Raw genomic sequence first — 21,665 nt, forward strand, 5'->3', positions numbered from 1 at the left:
CTCCTCCCTCTCTATTTTATCCTCACAACAATCCTGTGAGGTAGGTTAGGCTGAGAGACTGTGACTCACTAGCTCAAGGTCATCCAGCAAGCTTCGTGGCTCAGTGGGAATTTGAACTCTGGTCTTCTAGGTCCTAGTCCCACAGTAGCCACTATGGCACATTGGATAGGCTAATAGGAAGAGTAGCTCTGTCCTGACTTCATGGTATCCCAGCAAAAAGTGAGAACATCCTGATCTGTCTCCTAATAATCCTTTGATGAGATGCAGATTTGCAGAGAACTTGTGGAAAGGAATGAGATCACTTTGCACTGGGAAACCAGGAATGGTCAGAGGCAACTTGTAGACACTTATGTTGCTTCTGCTCTTCCAGACACTTTGTATTGGGTGCAAATGATGACATAGTAGGTTAGGTTAACCCCTTATGAACTTCAAGTCTTTTTCTTCTTTCAGATTCCATATACCTCTAGTGATAGCCATTACAGGTGTTCTCAACTCATAGCAACATCCTTAGAGACTAGAATCTAGAGCACTGTTCTTCAACCTTGGGTTCCCAGATGTTGCTGGACTACACCTCCCATCATCCCTGGCTGGGGTTCATGGGAGACTAACAACGTCTGGGGATCCAATGTTGAAGAACAGTGCTCTAGATTCTAGTCTCTAAGGATGTTGCTATGAGTTGAGAACGCCCTTTATATTATAATCCCTCAGTCAAAGAAGAAGAGCAGAAATGAGTGAGGTATTTCTGCTGTTGTCACCATCCTCATCACCCACCGTGACTTGAAGGGGTGATATCTGAAGAGGAGACTCTTTTCTACTCACATAGGATCTCCACACCATCTGGGATCCTGATCTTCCAGGGTTCTAAATTCTACCTAAGTGGAGATGTTTGTCCCCAACTTGCAGAAGGTGAGAAGGATGGCACAGGGGCTGGGGGTGGGAGGAGTTAGCTGGCACATCCCCAGTTTCCTTCATGCAATTGTATCATGTGAGGGATTAGAACTCCCAAATAAGGCTTATCACTCAATAAGATATGGATGTCTCACAGGAAACTATTCACAAATTAAACAATAATAATGTACGAATGCCACTTTTGAATTCATGTAACATGAACATTTTGAGCCTGCATTATTCCGAGTCCATTATTGCCTATTTAGAGCCTGACTGCAAATGTTATACCCGGTTGTGCATCAGACCTCCTACCTAAGATCCTTTAACTTGAGATTGTGGGGATAGAATCTGTGATTGCAAGCATGTAGAGTACAAAGTTATGGTTTCTTAGATTTATTTATTTTCAAAGGGTATACTATATGTTGGCTTGAATTCCAGCTGTACCTGAAAATAAATGTAAGCATAATAATATATGTGTACCATTTCCAGGTGAAGGTTTCCAGGAGCAGTGTGGGCTTCTCAAAAAGTAATACAAGAATATTGCTGCTCTTTAATTTTATGTGTTTCAGTATTGTTGTTGATGTATGTGCCTTCAAGTCGATTACGACCTATGAATCGGCGACCTCCATCTGTCATGAACCACCCGGTTCAGATCTTGTAAGTTCAGGTCTGTGCTTCCTTTATGGAATCAATCCATCTCTTCTTTGGCCTTCCTCTTTTTCTACTCCCTTGTTTTTCCCAGCATTATTGTCTTTTCTAGTGAATCATGTCTTCTCATTATGTGTCCAAAGTATAACAACCTCAGTTTCATCATTCTAGCTTCTGGTGATAGTTCTGGTTTAATTTATTCTAACACTCAATTATTTGACTTTTTCACAGTCCATGGTATGTGCAAAGCTCTCCTCCAACACCACATTTCAAATGAGTTGATTTTTCCTTGTCCACTTTTTTCACTGCCCAACTTTCACATCCATACATAGAGATTGGGAATACCATGGTCTGAATGATCCTGACTTTAGTGTTCAGTGATACATCTTTGCATTTGCGGACCTTTTCTAGTCCTCTCATAGCTGCCCTCCCCAGTTCTAGCCTTCTTATTTCTTGACTATTGTCTCCATTTTGGTTAATGGCTGTGCCAAGGTAATGATGATCCTTGACAAGTTCAATGTCCTCATTGTCAACTTTAAAGTTACATAAATCGTCTGTTGTCATTACTTTACTCTTCTTGACTTTCAGCTGTAGTCCTGCATTTGTACTTTCCTCTTTAACTTTCATCAGCATTCTTTCCAAATCATTACTGGTTTCTGCTAGTAGTATGGTATTGTCTGCATATCTTAAATTATTGATATTTCTCCCTCCAGTTTTCACACCACCTTCATCTTGGTCCAGTCCCACTTTCCCTATGATATGTTCTGTGTATGGATTAAACGAATAGGTTGATAAAATATACCCATCTCACACCCTTTCAAATTGGAAACCAATCAGTTTCTCCATATTCTGTCCTTATAGTAGCCTCTTGTCCAGAGTATAGGACAATCAGATGCTGTGGCACCCCCATTTCTTTTAAAACATTCCATAGTTTTTCATGATCTACACAGTCAAAAGCTTTGCTGTAATCTATAAAGCACAGGGTGATTTTTTTCTGAAATTCCTTGCTCCGTTCCATTATCCAACGTATGTTTGTGATATGATCTCTGGTGCCTCTTCCCTTTCTAAATCCAGCTTGGACATCTGTCATTTCTTGCTCCATATATGGTAAGAGACTTTGTTGTAGAATCTGGAGCATTACTTTACTTGCATGGGATATTAAAGAAATAGGTCAATAATTACTGCATTTCCTGGGATCTCCTTTCTTTGGAATTGGGATGTACATTGAACGCTTCCAGTCTGTGGGCCATTGTTTGGTTTTCCATATTTCCTGACAGATTTTTGTCAAACTTTGGACAGATTCAGTCTCAGTAGCTTGTACCAATTCTATTGGTATGCCATCTGTTCCTGGTGATTTGTTTCTTCCAACTATTTTAAGAGCAGCTTTCACCTCACATTCTAAAATTTCTGGTTCTTCATCATATGGTTCCTCCGTGAATGAATCTGTCATCCTGGCATCTTTTTTATAGAGTTCTTCAGTGTATTACTTCCAACTTCCTTTTATTTCATCTTGGTCAGTCAGTGTGTTCCCCTGTTGATTATTCAACATTCCTTCTCTTGGTTTAAATTTCCCTTTCATTTCTCTAATCTTTTGGAATAGGGCTCTTGTTCTTCCCTTTTTGTTGTCCTCTTCTATTTCTATACAATAACTATTATAATAGTTCTCTTTGTCCCTACGTACCAGTCGCTGTATTGTTGCATTTAGGGTTCTGACCGTGTTTCTATCTTCTTTTCTCCATCTTCTGCTATCAATTGTATAATCAGTTTGATTCCTATACTGACCATTTGGTGATGTCCACATGTACAGTCGTCCTTTCGGTTGCTCAAAAAATGTGTTTGCAAGAAACAAATTATTGGCTTCACAGAATTTAATACGTCTTTCTCCTGCTTTGTTTCTGTCTCCTAAGCTCCCTTTCCCACAATTCCTAATTCTTCTCTGTTCCCTACTTCTGCATTTCAGTCCCCCATGATTATCAGCACATTTTGTTTTGGTGTGTGATCAATTTCTTCCTGTACTTCTGTGTAAAATCTCTCCAATTCTTCTTCTTCTGCGTTGGCTGTTGGAGCGTAAACTTCGATGATGGTTATGTTAATAGGTTTCCAATTTAATCTCACTGATATCACTTGCTCAGACCTTGCATTGTAGCTCCTAATTGCTTTTGCTACATCACTTCTCACTATTAAAGCAACCCCATTTCTTCTTATTTCTCATTTCCTGCATAAAATATTTTGTATTCGCCTGTTTGAAAATGACCCATTCCCATTCATTTTAATTCACTCATACCAAGTATTGTAATGTTGATGCGTTCCATTTCTTGCTTGACAATTTCTAACTTTCCCTGGTTCATGCTTCTCACATTCCATGTTCCTATTGTGTGCGTTGTACAACTCCGGACTCTCCTTTCGCATCTGTGTGCATCAGCCTCTGGGCTTCCTTTTAGCTTTGACTCAGCTGCATCATTAGTCACAGTGCTACTTGGACTTGTCCTTTGTTCTTCCCCTGTAGCTCAGTGAGTGCTTTCTGACCTGGGGATCTCATCTTCCAGCACTATCTCGTGTTGCATTTTGGATACTCTGTTCATAGGGTTTTTGTGGTAAGAGGTATTCAGAGGTGGTTTATTATTGCCTTCCTCTGAGTTTGGATGCATCTTAGTCTGGTGTCTCAGCTTTGACCATTCCGCTTTGGGTGCCCCTGCTGGGAGTCTAGCCTCTAGGTCTAGACCCCTGATAGCATTGCTCTCAGCTTCTTCAACAGTCTCAAACCCCCTCACCACGTTAAGGTGTGCATCCTAAAGTATAATTATCATAAGTGTGTATGATTCTTTTCCAGTTTCTCAACATCTGGAACCTACTTGTATGGCCTATTATCTTAATATATTTAGCATATATTTCTTTGTAATTTCTGCCTTTAAAAGAATTGACATTAATTATGAAGTGTGGAAGTAATTTAATATGTCAGTGCAAAATTTTACAGCTTAAAACAGCTCATCTTTCAATAATTAAGTCAATAAAGTTAACTTAATTTAATTTAAACCATGCTGCTTTTTTTTAGGCCTTGTGGAGTTATTACAATTAGTAATTTATAATTAGTATTTTATTGATGTCCATACACTGGATTGCCAGGGATCATCAAGATACAGCAATGATTGGAGGTAATTTGATAAACATTCAAACTGTTGCATTAATGACATGCCTCCTAATTATGTCTAGAGTTAATTAATGCATTTAAATATTATGGAGATGAATTTAAAGGACAGTTCAACCTTAATTATTATAGTTTTTCCTTCTAATTACAGCTCTTCTGGTTATAGCCCTTTTGTTCTTTTAAAACAGAAGGGGAATTCAGAAAGAGCTGTAGATTTGATTATAAAGTTTGGTAAATTCAAACAATTGTATATACATATTCATAGTTATGAATGATCATTGGCCAAACTGGACAATACCTGATTCACAAATCAGCCCATTGTGTGAAGGACAGCTGGAACATTGCTTGTTCTTGTTGGAAGTGGGGCAAGAGCAACTCCTGTTTTGTTCTTTTGTTTGTGCTCCAGAAGGAAGATAGAGCTAGGGTCTGTGACGCCCTTCCCTGGCTCTCCCTGTCAGGTTCCTACCTGCGCGTGGCTACTGCCTGTCACTAGGCACCACCAGGGACTCCACCAGTCCGGACTGTCCTTTTTTATTTTTTTTCTCCCCGCTCTAGCACAGATCTCAACAGATCCCCCTGCTAGGCAACCACCAGTCACGTCCTAATACTAGTATTCCCAGATACTCTGAATACTGGTATTGTTATTCTCTTCACCGCTGCCACCATTTGTTACAGTTTCCCTTCAGCCTTGGTCATTACCTTACCCTCCCTTCTGGTCTGTGAAACCCCAGCCAAGGATCAGGCCTTTGGTAAACCAAATTAAGTATTTATTAAAGATAACAAAGCTAACAAGATTAACAAGATTTCTTCTTAAGGCACATAAGCATATGGTTTTACTCAATACTAATCCGAACTCCACCCCCCTCCTTCTCCACTCTCTCCTGGCAAACAACTCTCTAAACCCCACCAAGCAACCCACTCAGTTCACCTCATCCACCACCACCACCTCACCACTCTCACTCTTCCTTTTATACACTCAGCCATTTTTAAACACTCAGTCAATCATCTAGCATTCTACTGCCCATTCACTCCCCCTCCTCTTTCACTCCACTTACCATGTATCTTCTAAACAACAACACTTACCATATATACATTAATATAGGAACATCACAGGGTCCCCCAGATGGATAGACTTGTTTACCTTTACCTGTGATGCTCTGACTGACTTCCTTCTGTCACTAGACTGTGACGCCTTTAGGGAAGCTTACCTGCCCCTCCTCCTTCCGCCCTTTCCATTCCACTCTTCTCTGGCTGTCCGTGAGAGAGGAGACGTCCCTTTGTCTCTCTCTCTCTCCGAGCATGGGGCTGACTCCTACACCTGGGAGTTATGCCTCCAACTTAGCTAGTTAGTTAGAACTAGGGATGCCTTTTCTATCTACTATGTATTTCTCTAAATAAAGTAGCTTTTCTTATTTTACTAAGTCTCCAGTCTCAGTGATGCTGTTGCAGGGTAAAAGCCTGCTTTCTTAGGCAAACGCGCACACACGCTGGCACACTCGCATTTCAACATCTGCTGTTACTCTCTGCTGCTGTGGTGCTGCTTTTAAACAAAATTAAGCAACACAACTACACACAGCGCAACAAGGGTTATGGGCCCAGCCTACTAGGTTGAATGCAAGTTGTAGCTGAAGCTGAAAGTGCTGCATGTAATTTACAAGGGAGACTTTAAGTTAGAAAGAAAAGTAGAACAGAGATAGAAAAGATGGCTGAAGTATCTTTGCTGGAGAGAAGTGTTCCAAGGCTTGAAAAGGATAACTTCGAACTATGGGATTTAAGGTTCAAAGCGCTCCTGGAAGGAGAAGAGCTGAAAGGAATCCTGACTGAGAGAGAACCCTCGGCTGAGGATGCAAACACAAGGGCTGCATGGACATGTAAGCACACAAAAGTAAAGTCTCTGCTTGTTTCTGCGCTATCAGATGAAGCTCTGAATATCTGTACAGATTGTAGCAATGTTAGACAAATGTATGGAAGGCTGGAAGAAGTTTATAACAAGAAAATGAAAAGCCACATTATGTTTCTGTACAAGGAGCTGTTTTCTCTAAAGGTAACTACTGAAGGAGGGAACCTCAGTAAATACATAGAAAAGTTTTCAGAACTTTTAGGAAGATTGGAAAGATGTGGCAAAGTACTTGATGAAGAATTAAAGAAAGGATTGCTTTTAAGCTCTCTTAATGAGGATCATAAATTAATTTGCTGTGTACTAGAGAATTCTGAACAAAACCTGAATCAGATCGTGTCGTATTTAAAGGATCAGGACTTGAGGGAAAAGAAGGAAATGCAGGCTGTTTCTGAGCAAGTAAACCTTACTATGGGGAGAGACAAGCAAACAAAAGGAAGCCGCATGGGCCATCAACCCAATCCACAAAAGAGTCTAGACAGACAGGATCTGTGCTTCAAGTGTGGCTCTCAAAACCATTTTCAAAGATATTGTGATAGGGGGCAGACGAGAGAAAGGCCTGACTTTAAACAGAGGCCAGCCGAAGTGAGAGATGCCTGCAAACTTTTAAACAAAGGCAGAGAAAGGCAGAAAAAGAGGATTTTAGCTTCTATGTGCCTCATGAAGGAAAGAGTGATCCTAAAGGCAGATTTTTAATTGACTCAGGATCAACCTCACATGTAATAAATGATAGAAGCCTGTTTAAAAGTTTTGAAAGTCATAAGCAAAAGATATTGACAGCGTCTGGAGAGGAAATTTTCTCTGAAGGAAGAGGAAATGTCCAGTTATTGTGTAAAGTGCCAGATGGACAGAAATTGGTGGAATTTAAAAGCTGTTTATATGTTCCAAACTTTAGAGACAATCTAATCAGTGTTACCAAGATATTACAATTTGGAGGAGAATTCCATATAAATGGAGAATTTTGCCATGTTCTAAGTAAAGAAGTAATAGGTTGCACTGCAAAGGTGGAAAATGAACTTTTAGTTCTTGATTGCTTGGAACCTATGCATGCAAATATGGTCAAGGAAACCAGTGATTCTCAATGCGTTCATACTTGGCATAGAAGAATGGGACATGCAAGTTTAGCCAGAGTTACTGCTCTAGAGAAAGAGAATCTGGCAAGAGGCATTAAAATGAAACAATGCAATTGTACACAGACTAGCGTGCGCTGTATTAAAACTAAAAGTGTGAAGCCAAAATTTCCAAAGAAAAGTGAAAGGAAAACCAAAAAGCCTCTATAGTTAATTCACACAGATCTATGTGGGCCAATGAGAATGCCCTCCCAAGGTGGAAATGTATACATGCTGACTTTTATAGATGACCACTCCAGGTATACTACAATGTATCTGATAAGGGAGAAAAGTCAAGTACTTCAAAAACTGAAGGACTATGTAAGGATTGTGTCCAACAAATTTGGCAGAAAGCCACAGATCATAAGATCTGACAATGGAGGGGAATATGTGTCTAGAGCTATGCAAGACTTTCTCCATGAGAAAGGCATAGAGCACCAGACTACAGTCGCATACAACCCAGAGCAGAATGGGGTCTTGGAGAGAATGAACAGGACCCTTGAACAAATGATTCATTCCCTGTTGGATGATGCGCAGTTACCAAAGAGGTACTGGGGAGAAGCTGCAGTTACTGCCACTTACCTGCAGAACCGACTTCCTGCATCTGCAACCAACAAAACACCATTTGAACTGTGGCATGACAGGATACCAGGTATGTCACACCTTCGTGTATTTGGGTGCAAGGCCTTTGTGCACATCCCAAAGGAAAAAGAGATCCAAACTTGACAACACTGCTAGGGAAGTGATTTTTATTGGATATTCCCCAAAGCAAAAGGGATACAGAGTAATAGATCCCCAAATTGGCAAAGTTGAAGTATGCAGAGCTGTCCATTTTGATGAAAGAAAGTGTGCACACCAACCAGAAGGGGCGCCACACCAAACAGATGACAGCGAAAAGGAAGAAGAAGCTGAGTTATTCTTCTACCACATAAGGTATAACAATATACCTGCAGAGGAAGATGAGGAGTCTGAGCCAGAAGAGGCAACAGAGCCAGAAGGGGCAGCTGCAGCGCCAGCACCCAGACGCTCTGAACGCACCAACAGAGGTGTACCACCAGAAAGACTTGCTTACCTCGTAAGACATGAACTTCCAGAAACAGAGACCTGGAAAGAGATTGATTATCTGTGGATAATCCTTCAGTTATGATGTGTTGCACAGCTGAATAGGGTTATTTTAACCCAGAGCTATGGAAACACTGCAGTGGACAGTTAACAGCAATAGTAGAAAACCAAACTCTGTTTTATGTATTTTCAGTATAGGTGTGTAATGTGTGTGGTAAACAAAAAAGATAATGAAAAATATACTTGTTTCATTCACAGTCAGATGACTGTTGAGTCTATATAGGAGCCTATACCTTTGCTGAGGACAAAATTGGGAAATTCTGTTCTCTTCACACATTGTTGCTAAGGGCCTACATGGATAACTTTTTTTCATCTGCTACAATGATTTAAGTCAACTCAGTTGATAATCAGGTCCTTGTGCTGACAATATTGATCTTGTCTAACTGGTTCGCCATTAACAGCAGCCACTGGTGTTGAGCTGAATGTACTTCTTGCACCTATAGAACAATCCTAACAGGGCAATCCTATACATGTTTCCACACAAGTAAGCCCCATTGTGTTCATTGGAACTTACAATGTGATCCTAACCATATCTGTTCACAAGAAAGTCCTACTGAATACAACATGGCTTACTCCCAGTTTAATGGGATGGGGATTGCAGGATTAGTCCCAATTAAGGTGGTAATCTTGGTATGCCTATTTGAGGGCAAGTCCCTATGAGTTAACTGTGTGTGTTTCAGAATTTTAACTTGTTAGCTGCTCCAAGATGTAGACAGTCTTTTCAAGCAGGGGTAAGGAACCTCAAGACCAAGGGCCAAACGTGGCCCTTCAGTCCTTTCTATCTTGCCTTTAAGACTCTCCCCAGGCCTCACTCCTCACTAGCTGTGCTTCATATTCTCCTGATGTGTTTTTGCCTGTCTGGAATGTGTCCTCTGATCATGCCTCTTGTTTGCCTGGATGGAGTAGAGTACTGGTGTGTGAGCGTGTGACAAAACTAGCCTACTGTACAGAGGTAAAATTTCTATCCATTCCTCTGCCCAATTTTGCCTCTGGCCCTCCCCACCATTGATATGTGCCCCCCAGAGGATTGCATAGAATGGGAATATGGCCTTCTGGCTGGAAAAAGGTTTTCTCTCTCCTACCCACTCACCCCCAAATTCTAAAGGAAGATATAGGAAATCAAGCTTTGTTTTGCAGCCTAAAACTAAGGTTCAAAAAGTATACTTAACTCAGCAGATATTTTGAGATAGTGCATGATTTACCTCCACTGGGACCCTAACCTTTAATGCTGACCATCACATCAACATGGAAATCTGGCACAGACAATTCCCCTTCTAGACAATGTTACCCCTTCCAGGCACATGAAATCCCTGTGCTAGGCTCTTGGACTGGAACTGCAGCCTTCATTATGCAAAGGCTGTTTTCAACTATCTCCGCATAGTGTGCATAATGTGCTCTGCCTTACCAAGACCGTGCTATCAGTGAACCACTCCAGTGATGAAATTGCAAAGAGAACGTCAGTCTGGATAATTCAATCCCATTTCAGCACATCACAGCAATCTGAATGTTTAGGTTTGGGCTATTAGGTTAACATTAACATTAATTAATATTACTTAGAAGACTGGCCAGCTATAAACATGAGGCCAGCACAATGAATACACAAGCCTAAAATCTTGTGTGTGGGGGGTTTACTATTGCCAGTTGTGTGAGGTATCTCTGGATAGCAACCAGCTTGCTTGCTTATTTATTTATTGAATTTCTGTCCCATCCTTCCTGCCAAAGGAGCCCAGGGCGGCAAACATAGACAAAACAATTTAACAAGAAAAACATACAAAAAATAGTTTAAAAAAACATTCTCTCTCTCCCCCCCCTATTCAGCTAAAACATTCCAAAACACAGCTAAACACATTCTTTCACCAGTGACCTTCAGGCTGCCAGGAACAGTCCTCTTCAGCCATCAAAAAGCTGGGTAAACAGGAATGTTCTCAATTATCCTCTTGAAAGTTAATAGTGATGGAGAGAACTGCACCTCAATGGGAGGGCATTCCACAAACGGGGAGCCACCACTGAACAGGCCTCATCATGGGTGAGCACCAACCGGACAGCACTTGATGGTGACACCACCAAGAAGGCAACATATTTCTATTAGAATTCAATCCACTATTTGGACACTTTACTGCTCTTTCCATCTTACCTGAGAGAGGGTTTGGGCAGCATTGCATTCAGATTCCACAAGGGACAGGACATTAAGGGCTCATCCAGATGACTGCAAAATGTGTGACATGCCCGCTATGTATGCTCATTATTTTTCGGTCGTCCAAATGACGTCTCGTGCTGTTACGCATTTTTGCTGGTTAAATCCGCTCCTTGCAATACCAGCAAAAATGTGATATGCTGTTTAAAATCGGGAATCATCGGCTGTGCCTTCAGGAGTTAGGATGCAATACCGCGGACTTTACAGCTGATGGGTGGTTCTTGGGCATTTCCCCTTGTCCCTTCTCCTCATTCCAGCCAATCACGTATCTGCACTTTTGCGCATGTGCAAGAATAAGCCCGGGAAAATTGAACCAATCATTGCAATGGTGGGGTGTTGGGGGGGGTCTGCAACTACTGCGCAGGTGCATTTTTTTTTGCCAGCCTGCAAACTGGGTGGCCGCTCTGGGTGAGATCTGCAATGCACAGCAAGCGAGAAAGGGGGGGTGGTTGGTATCAGCCTGCCTCTGGAAAGCTTTGTCAATTTCATTCTACTTGCTGGGGGTTTTGCTTCAAATCAGAAAAGCATACATTTGTTTAAGTGTAATATCACAAATACAAACAAGAAAAGGGCTGCTGATTGGTTTCACGCCTGCTCCGGAAAGCTTTGTCAATTTCATTCTCTGTGGGAAAGAAAGGGAGAAGGGGGGGGTGACACGTTTCTTGCTTTTTTGGAGAAATAAGTGCAATTGCCAGCGTGTATATCTCCTTAAATATCAGTAAAGGCAGAAAAGCATACATTCATTTAAGCATAATATCGCAAATACAAACAAGGCAGGCGTGAAACTGACCAGCAGCCTTTCCTTCCGAGGCGAGAACTCCTTTACAGCCATATTGTGCTTCGTTGCAAAGGGGGAGAGGAGCATACGTAATTTTTTTGCTGACCAATTGGTTGATAGGGGGAGGTTTTAGAGGCGGAGCTTGGAAAAAGCGAAAAGAATGTAGGGGTCTTACCGCTGCATGTGCAGGTGCAAAAAAGCATTTTTTTTAATTGGGAAAGAGCGAACTAAAATGCAAAATGAGGACTATCAGATGACAAACCGAATATGGAAACAGTGGATTATCCCGCTCCGTTTGGATAAGCCCTAAGATGTCAATAATGCCTGTAGGCAGCTTTCAAGGGACAGGGGCTTTGTAATGGGCTATATAAGCCCAGCATTAGCTGGCTTTGATTTTGGCTCCCACCTATCTACCCTTGGGTCATAGTGGAAGAGTAGCCAACCACTTAAGAGTAGGGATGTGCTCAAATTTCACAAAAATTCAAGTTTGACACCAGATCTATTTATTTGGGGGGCTTTTGTCCTCACATTTTTTTTCCTAGCGGTTTTCCTCAGCTGAAGTGGCTTTTTTTAAAAAAAAAATCACCTCAAAAATATTGATATTAATATTTTCCCTCAACATATCAATATTAATATATTTTGTTTTCAGAAAAATCCCCAAATCAGTATTTATTGCAAATAGTGAACATTGATCCCTTACTAAGAGGTACTAGAAGGAAGTTAGATGGAGCGAAAATTGTTTATCCTGGAGGGGACTGGGAATTATGTGAGGGGAACACTAGTTAATAGTATGGTCAGAAGATCACAGCAATGGGGCTGTGTAGGAAAGTAATAGATACAAGTAGCATCAGAGGCACCAAGGTAATAAAGGCAGTTTCCCTAGACTTGTTATTCTGACTTTGGGACTTAGGTGGGTAGGGAAAGGAACCTCTTTAGACCGAGCCTGGTGCACAAAGCCAGTGTTTTGGGATTTGGGGTATTGAATCAGAAATGGTGCTTTCAACACCTGAAAAGATGTAGTCAGAAGAGATAGAGGCAGTCAGCATACTGCTTGACTCAGGCCCAGAACAGGCTTGCCATCACTTAGGCAACTGGGAAGGTTGGATGGAGATGCCTGCCTTTCCACATGTAGTACTAATTGCAGAACTCCTTTTCTGCTGAATGTTAATAAAGATGTGGCCTAGTTTAGTCCTTTTCCTCTTTATTCTTAGATGTGCTTTGGCACATCCAACAAGTACCTGGGATGATGGTTGAGATCTCACACAACATATGGATTGTCAAGAAATGACAACAAAAGCATTGCTGCTGACCATCTGCTGAAGGATTTGTGAATTATTTTATTATTATTGTTATTGTTATTAAACAGCACCTGAATAGTGCTGTTGAGTGAGAGGTTCACAAATAGTACTTTGTTGTAATCCTTACACTAGAGATGGGGAGAAATTCAATGCAGTTCACATTATAATATGACCCTACTCAATTCATACTTCCTAAAACAATATGCAAACCAAAATGCAGCTATCCCTTCTCTGAGTTTTCCAACGCAGTTGCCCAAACAAAAAATGTGTACAAAAATTAGCATATAAGTGGAAAGTCTGCATAAAAAGTAGGCATATAGGCTTTTGACTTTGAGGCGGAACCAAGTCTTGAAGAATTATTTTGTGCCAACAGATGTTTAAAATGTTTTTGAGTAGCCAGTCATTTTAATGATTGCTTTCTTTGTTTTAAATGTTTCTGTGTTGCTATACACCATCCTGCTATGTTGTGAGAGGATGGTATATAAATAATTTTATAACAAGATTCAAAAATTATTAAAATTATCAGAGTCAACAATAAAACTTTGGCATTTACAACTATTATAGCGCAGAATGCCAGAATAAAACCTTAGTCTATAAGGTCTGTGTTTAACTGATAGACCTATCATTATTAGACTACAGCGATTGTAATTGGAGTGCTACCGAGTTTATGAATACACCTCATTTATTTCTGTGAACCAATGGTGATCAAAAATTTTGCCCTCAGCTTTTGAGCGGCGAGGGCAAAATGCGCCACAGAGTAGGTGGTTTGAAAATGATTGTCTGCTAATAAGAAAGAAACTAAACAATCATCCTCCTCTTGTCTTGGGTGGGTTATCAAACTGTCAAGATATTTGTGTCTAGGGTGTATATAGATCGGGCATTCAAATAGGTAGTGGTTTAGATCTTCAACCTTCCCTAGATGACAGATACATAATCTTTGTTCATATATTGTCTGATGGTATCAACCGTTTGCGATGGCATTGGGCATAGATTGAAATCTCAAAACAGTAAAAGCATGTCTAATCTGTATAGGTAGAGGTTAAGACAAATAGTTGGCCCTTAGATGGTTGGTTTTAAATATGCCATACCATCTAGAAAACTTAGAATTCAAGATAGTCAATCTATCTCGCCAAATACTGTTTCTCTCAATCTGGGCCCGAAAGTTAAACCCGTGCAGAGAGGAAACTGATTGAATTGGAATGTGATAGTGGGATAGGACCATCTTGAATTTTGTGAGCCAGTAATTCTCTACCACCACCACATCTAAACATGCCTTTGCTAATACCTTAGATGTTGAATTGGGAAGTGCAGCCCAGTATGTCAATAATGTTTCATGAATCCTTGCTGATACTGGAAGTAGGCCGGTTTCGGCTCTCATAAACGCAGCCGGGGTACCTGGAGGTACGAATAGCAGGCGCCTGAGAAAATTATTTTGAATAGCCTCTAACATCGGAATCGAGGGGATCATCCATCCCCAGATAGCTGCCCCATATGTTATCTGTGAGATGACTTTGCTTTGAAATATTTGGCTAAGATCAAGTGTAGTATCTGTTCTAAATAATTTTATAAGTAAACAAGCATATAAAAATGTATATAATTAGAAATGTGCACTAAAATGCTGTCAAATTTTAATGAGGACTTTAAAAAAAAAACAGATTGCAGAAATGTGGCAAACTGGAAAAATGGAAAAACCACATTTGACCAATAGTCAACACTGTATGATATTGTGGGCTGAGGCTGAGTGACTTCCCTAGGACTACCTTGTGAATTAATGGCAGTGGTAGTATTTGAACAAGGGGCTTCCTGATTGGATGCTCAGTATATTAGCTACCTAAAAAAAAAGTGGCCCATGTTAGTATGACACTACATCTCATCCTCACTATACTGTCTCTGTGATGCAGTTTTATTTGGGATTTTAAAAAACAGAAATGGGAACAAAGGAAGCTGCTGTATATTATTGGTACATCTAACTTAGTATTGTCTACCCTGACTGGCAACAGTAGCTCTCCAGGATTTCAAACAGAGTTCTCTTCCAGCCCTACCTGGAGATGCCAGGGATTAAACGTGGGACCTTCTGTATGCAAAGCAGATGCTCTACTACTGAGTTATGGCCCTTCCCAAATGAAGAAGGGAGGCAAATGAACGGTTATGTATTTGTAGTAGTAGCATATTAAAAGGTGAAAGTTAAAGATGTTCAGTGATAACTTTTCATAGTTCTTAAAGCATCAATTGTCTTAGGCTACAGCTAGTGACAGAGCAAGAGGAAGCCCCAGGTGGTCATCTCTAAAGCTTGAGTACTTTTCTCTTGTAGTTGCTAGAGTGAAACTGTCAGTGTTGATAGCTAATAATAACTCTGCTGCTCAGCATGCAGAATGGACAGCTGTGTGAAGGATGCCAGTAACTGCAGGGAACTGTATGAAATCAACAGTCTGTCTGATATATCTATTAAGTTTTGTGATTGCATGAACTTGCTCTGGAAATCAGAATAGAAACTTATACCTTTCGGTAAGCTGTGGTCTTCTCTATTTCATCTAAATGGGTCTACAGAGTTTAGGACTAATAATGGTGGAACAGCCACTTGGGTATACTGAGTTCATGACTTTAAAAAATGATTTAGGAACATCTGCCACTTTAAGCATTTCAAACACTCAGTCAGGTTGTAGGGTTTTTCATCTCGTTTGGGATAAAAACTGTCTACAGAGCTAAATGTGTTTGCCTTAGGTCACATTGGATGAGGAAGACTTGGGTACTTTGAAAAAATGCCAGAAGAATAAATTTTGATATTTTATTTGATCAAACCTGATTAAAATTCAGTTTTTGTCTCAAAATCTTTTCATGTTAACTGGTTGTTATTGCATCATTCAGCGTGTGTACCACTGCCCTCTTCTGGGTGGTTTTAGAAGTGTTCAAATCTACATATCCCTGTTAACACCTGGATAGAGAGGGGCTGCTTTCTTTTTATTGTTATTCTAGGAGCTTTGAGTCAAGGTTGGAAATTAAATAATTTTAGCCTAGAACTTACATATCAAAATTTACCAGCTTCATATGTGTATTATTTTATAGAAGCATTTTGCCCCTCTGATTCAGGTGCTAATATTCTTCACAGGAGCCTGTTTAATTTTCTTATGAAAATTAACTGACATCCTAAACCATGACTTTCAAAATAGCAGCTTAAGCCAAATATAGCTGCATTACAACTGCAGACCCCTTGGGGGACTCAGAAGGGTCTAAGCCCAAATTACTTCTGGAAGTAATAGCATGAATCCTTGCTGATACTGGAAGTAGGCCGGTTTCGGCTCTCATAAACGCAGCATATGGTACAGCACTGTGTTGAGAAGTCCACTTTCAATCTTTCAATGTGATGATTCCAAATGATGTGATGCATGTGATGGCCTAAGGGAATGACTCCATGGTGAACCACTCCACAGAAACCACTTACTATGTGATGTGGAAGAATTAAAAGTAATAATAATAATAATAATAATAATAATAAATTTAATTTTTGTGTTGCCTATCTGGCCGAAGCCACTCTAGGCAACGTACACATTAAAATTCAATAAAATACAATATAATACAGAATAAAATACAATGTAGTCAACACTAATGCAGCCGTCAAACTATATAGGGCAATCAGTAAACAATTTTCATAAAAACAATAAACAATCACAGACAAATTAGCCCACCCGGAGATCCCAAAGGCCTGTCCAAAGAGCCAAGTTTTTAAGGCTCGGCGAAATGTATCCAGGGAAGGGGCATGGCGGAGATCAAATGGGAGGGAGTTCCAGAGAGTGGGGGCCGCCACTGAAAATGGCCTCTCTCTAGTCCCCACCAACCTAGCTGTTTTCGTTGTTGGGACTGAGAGAAGGCCCTGTGTGGCTGATCTAGTCGGGCGGCTTAATTGGTAGTACTGGAGGTGTTTAACCCAGCCTTAACGTTTTGGTGCCTAGGGTTCAACTGGTATTGTGAAACTTTAGTTTGAATTTTAAACCTGTTTTGGATTTCTTGTTTTGTTTTCTGACATATTGTTACCCATAGTACCTCTGCTTTTAGAGTTTGTTCTTATAATTGTTTTATTCCTGTTATTTATTGATATTATTATTTCAGTTTATTACTCGCCCTTTACCATAAGGTCCCAGGGTAGGTTACAACCATTTAAAATGGTTTAAAAGAGTATATTCTGTTCTACTTCTTCTTTGTGATTGGTTCCAAGCCCACTGGAGAGGGTGGGATAAAAATAAGTAAATTTTACTATGTAGAGTTTTTAAAAATAAATTCAGATATAAATATAAACAGGTATAAGCTGGGGGGAAGGCTGTTGTGAGTGGATGAACATTTTTGGCAGAAAGCTGCACAAAGGTCTTGACAGTGAAATGTCCTGAAGGCTAAGTATGCCTATGCAAACCAGGGAGAGGAGAGTCCTCAATGTGCTGAGGCCAAATGACACTGCAGAGTTGCTGAAATACTAAAAGATCATTTATTGTGGTCCAACATGTTTTGGGTTATCACAAAACCCTTTATCAAGGGCAAACTGTAAGAGCAAATAAATATAATTCTGCTGACAACAGGGTCTGTCTCCTTTGTCATTTTTCCAGATGTGGTAGTACCAATGTTGTTTATGCAATTGAGTGCTCTTGTAAAAAACTGTACATAGGACAAACAAAACTATCTTTTAAAAAAGTATTAGTGAATGCTTGAGTAATATCCAAAATAACAGAGTTAGCTTTCCCCTAGTAGCCCATTTCCAGGCCTAAGGATATGCTGTCAGTGAATTGGTTGTTTGGGCTGTGAAAAAAGTGCACTGTGTGAATGATAAGAACTTATAAAAAGGGAACTGTTTTGGATACTCCAGTTGAGAAATCTATGCCCAACAGATCTGAATGAAGTCCTAGGTGTTGTGTCTCTGTTGTAGCTTTCTTCTGCATACAATTTTTAGAAGCAGCTACAACAAACATAAATAAAATAGGACCAAAACCAGCCTTGGCAGCAGGCTGTTTTGCATCATGTAAAGTTATGTATGAGTATACCTTCCACTTGCTTGTAGATAAATGAAAGATGCAATCCAACTTGTATTTACGCTGGGCTGAGGGGAGTTGAAAGTGGTGGACCCCTGGCAGAGCTGGCAGGGGCTCAGCTCCACTAAGCTCCACCGGTAGAAGTCCTTCATGCTGGTTCGGCCAAGGGTCCGCCAGGGAAGCCCAGCCTGGTGGAAGGGGTGCCAGTGGAAGCTGGCACAAGGTCTGAAAAGGGGGATTCCTGGGGCATGGCAGAGGAAGGGTCAGGGGGACATACGCAACATCCAACTCCCATTCAGAGTGCTCCTATGGGTCCCAATCTGGGCCAAAGTTACACCGAGAAAAAGGTTGGTCTAAGAAAATAATTATAATAGAAATCAATGGATAGCGGTTATTCATCAGTAGGGGTATTTGTGAGAGCTGACTTTTTCTTTTCCATTCATGGGCACTGCTCCTGGATGAGCCAATGTTCCTCTGGCCTGGCTACTCCTGAATGACAAATGGATGCCACAGATCTTCCCACTGGTTCCTCCTCCGCTGGCATCTCTTCCTCAGGCTTCCTCTGAGTTGGATTGCTCTGTAAGCACACTGTGTATAAGAACCCAGAAAATGAAATTACCTGCAATGATTTGTTTTACGTATATGAATGAATGTGTTTTTACATTGAACATAAGAACATAAGAAGAGCCTGCTGGATCAGGCCAGTGGCCCATCTAGTCCAGCATCCTGTTCTCACAGTGGCCTACCAGGTGCCTGGGGGAAGCCCGCAAGCAGGACCCGAGTGCAAGAACACTCTCCCCTCCTGAGGCTTCCAGCAACTGGTTTTCAGAAGCATGCTGCCTCTGACTAGGGTGGCAGAGCACAGCCATCATGGCTAGTAGCCATTGATAGCCCTGTCCGCCATGAATTTCTCTAATTTTCTTTTAAAGCCATCCAAGCTGGTGGCTATTACTGCATCTTGTGGGAACAAATTCCATAGTTTAACTATGCGCTGAGTAAAGAAGTACTTCCTTTTGTCTGTCCTGAATCTTCCAACATTCAGCTTCTTTGAATGTCCACGAGTCCTAGTATTATGAGAGAGGGAGAAGAACTTTTCTCTATCCACTTTCTCAATGCCATGCATAATTTTATACACTTCTATCATGTCTCCTCTGACCCGCCTTTTCTCTCAACTAAAAAGCCCCAAATGCTGCAACCTTTCCTCGTAAGGGAGTCGCTCCATCCCCTTGAGCATTCTGGTTGCCCTCTTCTGAACCTTTTCCAACTCTATAATATCCTTTCTGAGATGAGGCGACCAGAACTGTACACAGTATTCCAAATGCGGCCGCACCATAGATTTATACAACGGCATTATGATATCGGCTGGTTTATTTTCAATACCTTTCCTAATTATCCCTAGCATGGAATTTGCCTTTTTCACAGCTGCCGCACACTGGGTCGACATTTTCATCGTGCTGTCCACCACAACCCCGAGGTCTCTCTCCTGGTCGGTCAGCGCCAGTTCAGACCCCATGAGCGTACATGTGAAATTCAGATTTTTTGCTCCAATATGCATAATTTTACACTTGTTTATATTGAATTGCATTTGCCATTTTTCCGCCCATTCACTCAGTTTGGAGAGATCTTTTTGGAGCTCTTCGCAATCCCTTTTTGTTTTAACAACCCTGAACAATTTAGTGTCGTCAGCAAACTTGGCCACTTCAGTGCTCACTCCTAATTCTAGGTCATTAATGAACAAGTTGAAAAGTACAGGTCCTAATACTGATCCTTGAGGGACTACACTTTCTACAGCCCTCCATTGGGAGAACTGTCCGTTTATTCTTACTCTCTGCTTTCTGCTTCTTAACCAATTCCTTATCCACAAGAGGACCTCTCCTCTTATTCCATGACTGCTAAGCTTCCTCAGAAGCCTTTGGTGAAGTACCTTGTCAAACGCTTTTTGAAAGTCTAAGTACACTATGTCCACTGATCACCTCTATCTATATGCTTGTTGACACTCTCAAAGAATTCTAATAGGTTACTGAGACAGGACTTTCCCTTGCAGAAGCCATGCTGGCTCTGCTTCAGCAAGGCTTGTTCTTCTATGTGCTTAGTTAATCTAGCTTTAATCATACTTTCTACCACTTTTCCAGGGACAGAAGTTAAGCTAACTGGCCTGTAATTTCCGGGATCCCCTCTGGATCCCTTTTTGAATATTGGCGTTACATTTGCCACTTTCCAGTCCTCTGGCACGGAGGAGGACCCGAGGGACAAGTTACATATTTTAGTTAGCAGATCAGCAATTTCACCTTTGAGTTCTTTGAGAACTCTCGGGTGGATGCCATCCGGGCCCGGTGATTTGTCAGTTTTTATATTGTCCATTAAGCTTAGAACTTCCTCTCTCATTACCACTGTTTGTCTTAGTTCCTCAGAATCCCTTCCTGCAAATGTTAGTTCAGGTTCAGGGATCTGCCCTATATCTTCCACTGTGAAGACAGATGCAAAGAATTCATTTAGCTTCTCTGCAATCTCCTTATCGTTCTTTAGTACACCTTTGACTCCCTTATCATCCAAGGGTCCAATTGTCTCCCTAGATGGTCTCCTGCTTTGAATGTATTTATAGAATATTTTGTTGTTGGTTTTTATGTTCTTAGCAATGTGCTCCTCAAATTCTTTTTTAGCATCCCTTATTGTCTTCTTGCATTTCTTTTGCCAGAGTTTGTGTTCTTTTTCATTTTCTTCATTTGGACAAGACTTCCATTTTCTGAAGGAAGACTTTTTGCCTCTAAGAGCTTGCTTGACTTTGCTCATTAACCATGCTGGCATCTTCTTGGCCCTGGCGGTACCTTTTCTGATCTGCGGTATGCACTCCAGTTGAGCTTCTAATATAGTGTTTTTAAACAACTTCCAAGCATTTTCGAGTGATGTGACCCTCTGGACTTTGTTTTTCAGCTTTCTTTTTACCAATCCCCTCATTTTTGTGAAGTTTCCTCTTTTGAAGTCAAATGTGACCGTGTTGGATTTTCGTGGCAATTGGCCAGTTACATGTATGTTTAGTTTAATAGCACTGTGGTCACTGCTCCCAATCGGTTCAACAACACTTACATCTCGCACCAGGTCCCGGTCCCCACTGAGGATTAAGTCCAGGGTTGCCGTCCCTCTGGTCGGTTCCATGACCAACTGATCTAGGGAATAGTCATTTAGAATATCTAGAAACTTTGCTTCTTTGTCATGGCTGGAACACATATGCAGCCAGTCTATATCCGGGTAGTTGAAGTCACCCATTACTACCACATTTCCTAGTTTGGATGCTTCCTCAATTTCATATCTCATCTCAAGGTCTCCCTGAGCATTTTGATCAGGGGGACGATAGATCGTTCCCAGTATTAAGTCCCTCCTGGGGCACGGTATCACCACCCACAACGATTCTGTGGAGGAGTCTGCCTCTTTTGGGGTTTCGAGCTTGCTGGATTCAATGCCTTCTTTCATGTATAGAGCGACTCCGCCACCAATACGTCCTTCCCTGTCCTTCCGATATAGTTTATATCCAGGGATAACCGTATCCCACTGGTTTTCTCCATTCCACCAGGTCTCG

This window comes from Rhineura floridana, chromosome 5, assembly GCF_030035675.1.
Source record: "Rhineura floridana isolate rRhiFlo1 chromosome 5, rRhiFlo1.hap2, whole genome shotgun sequence".
Classification (NCBI taxonomy): domain Eukaryota; kingdom Metazoa; phylum Chordata; class Lepidosauria; order Squamata; family Rhineuridae; genus Rhineura; species Rhineura floridana.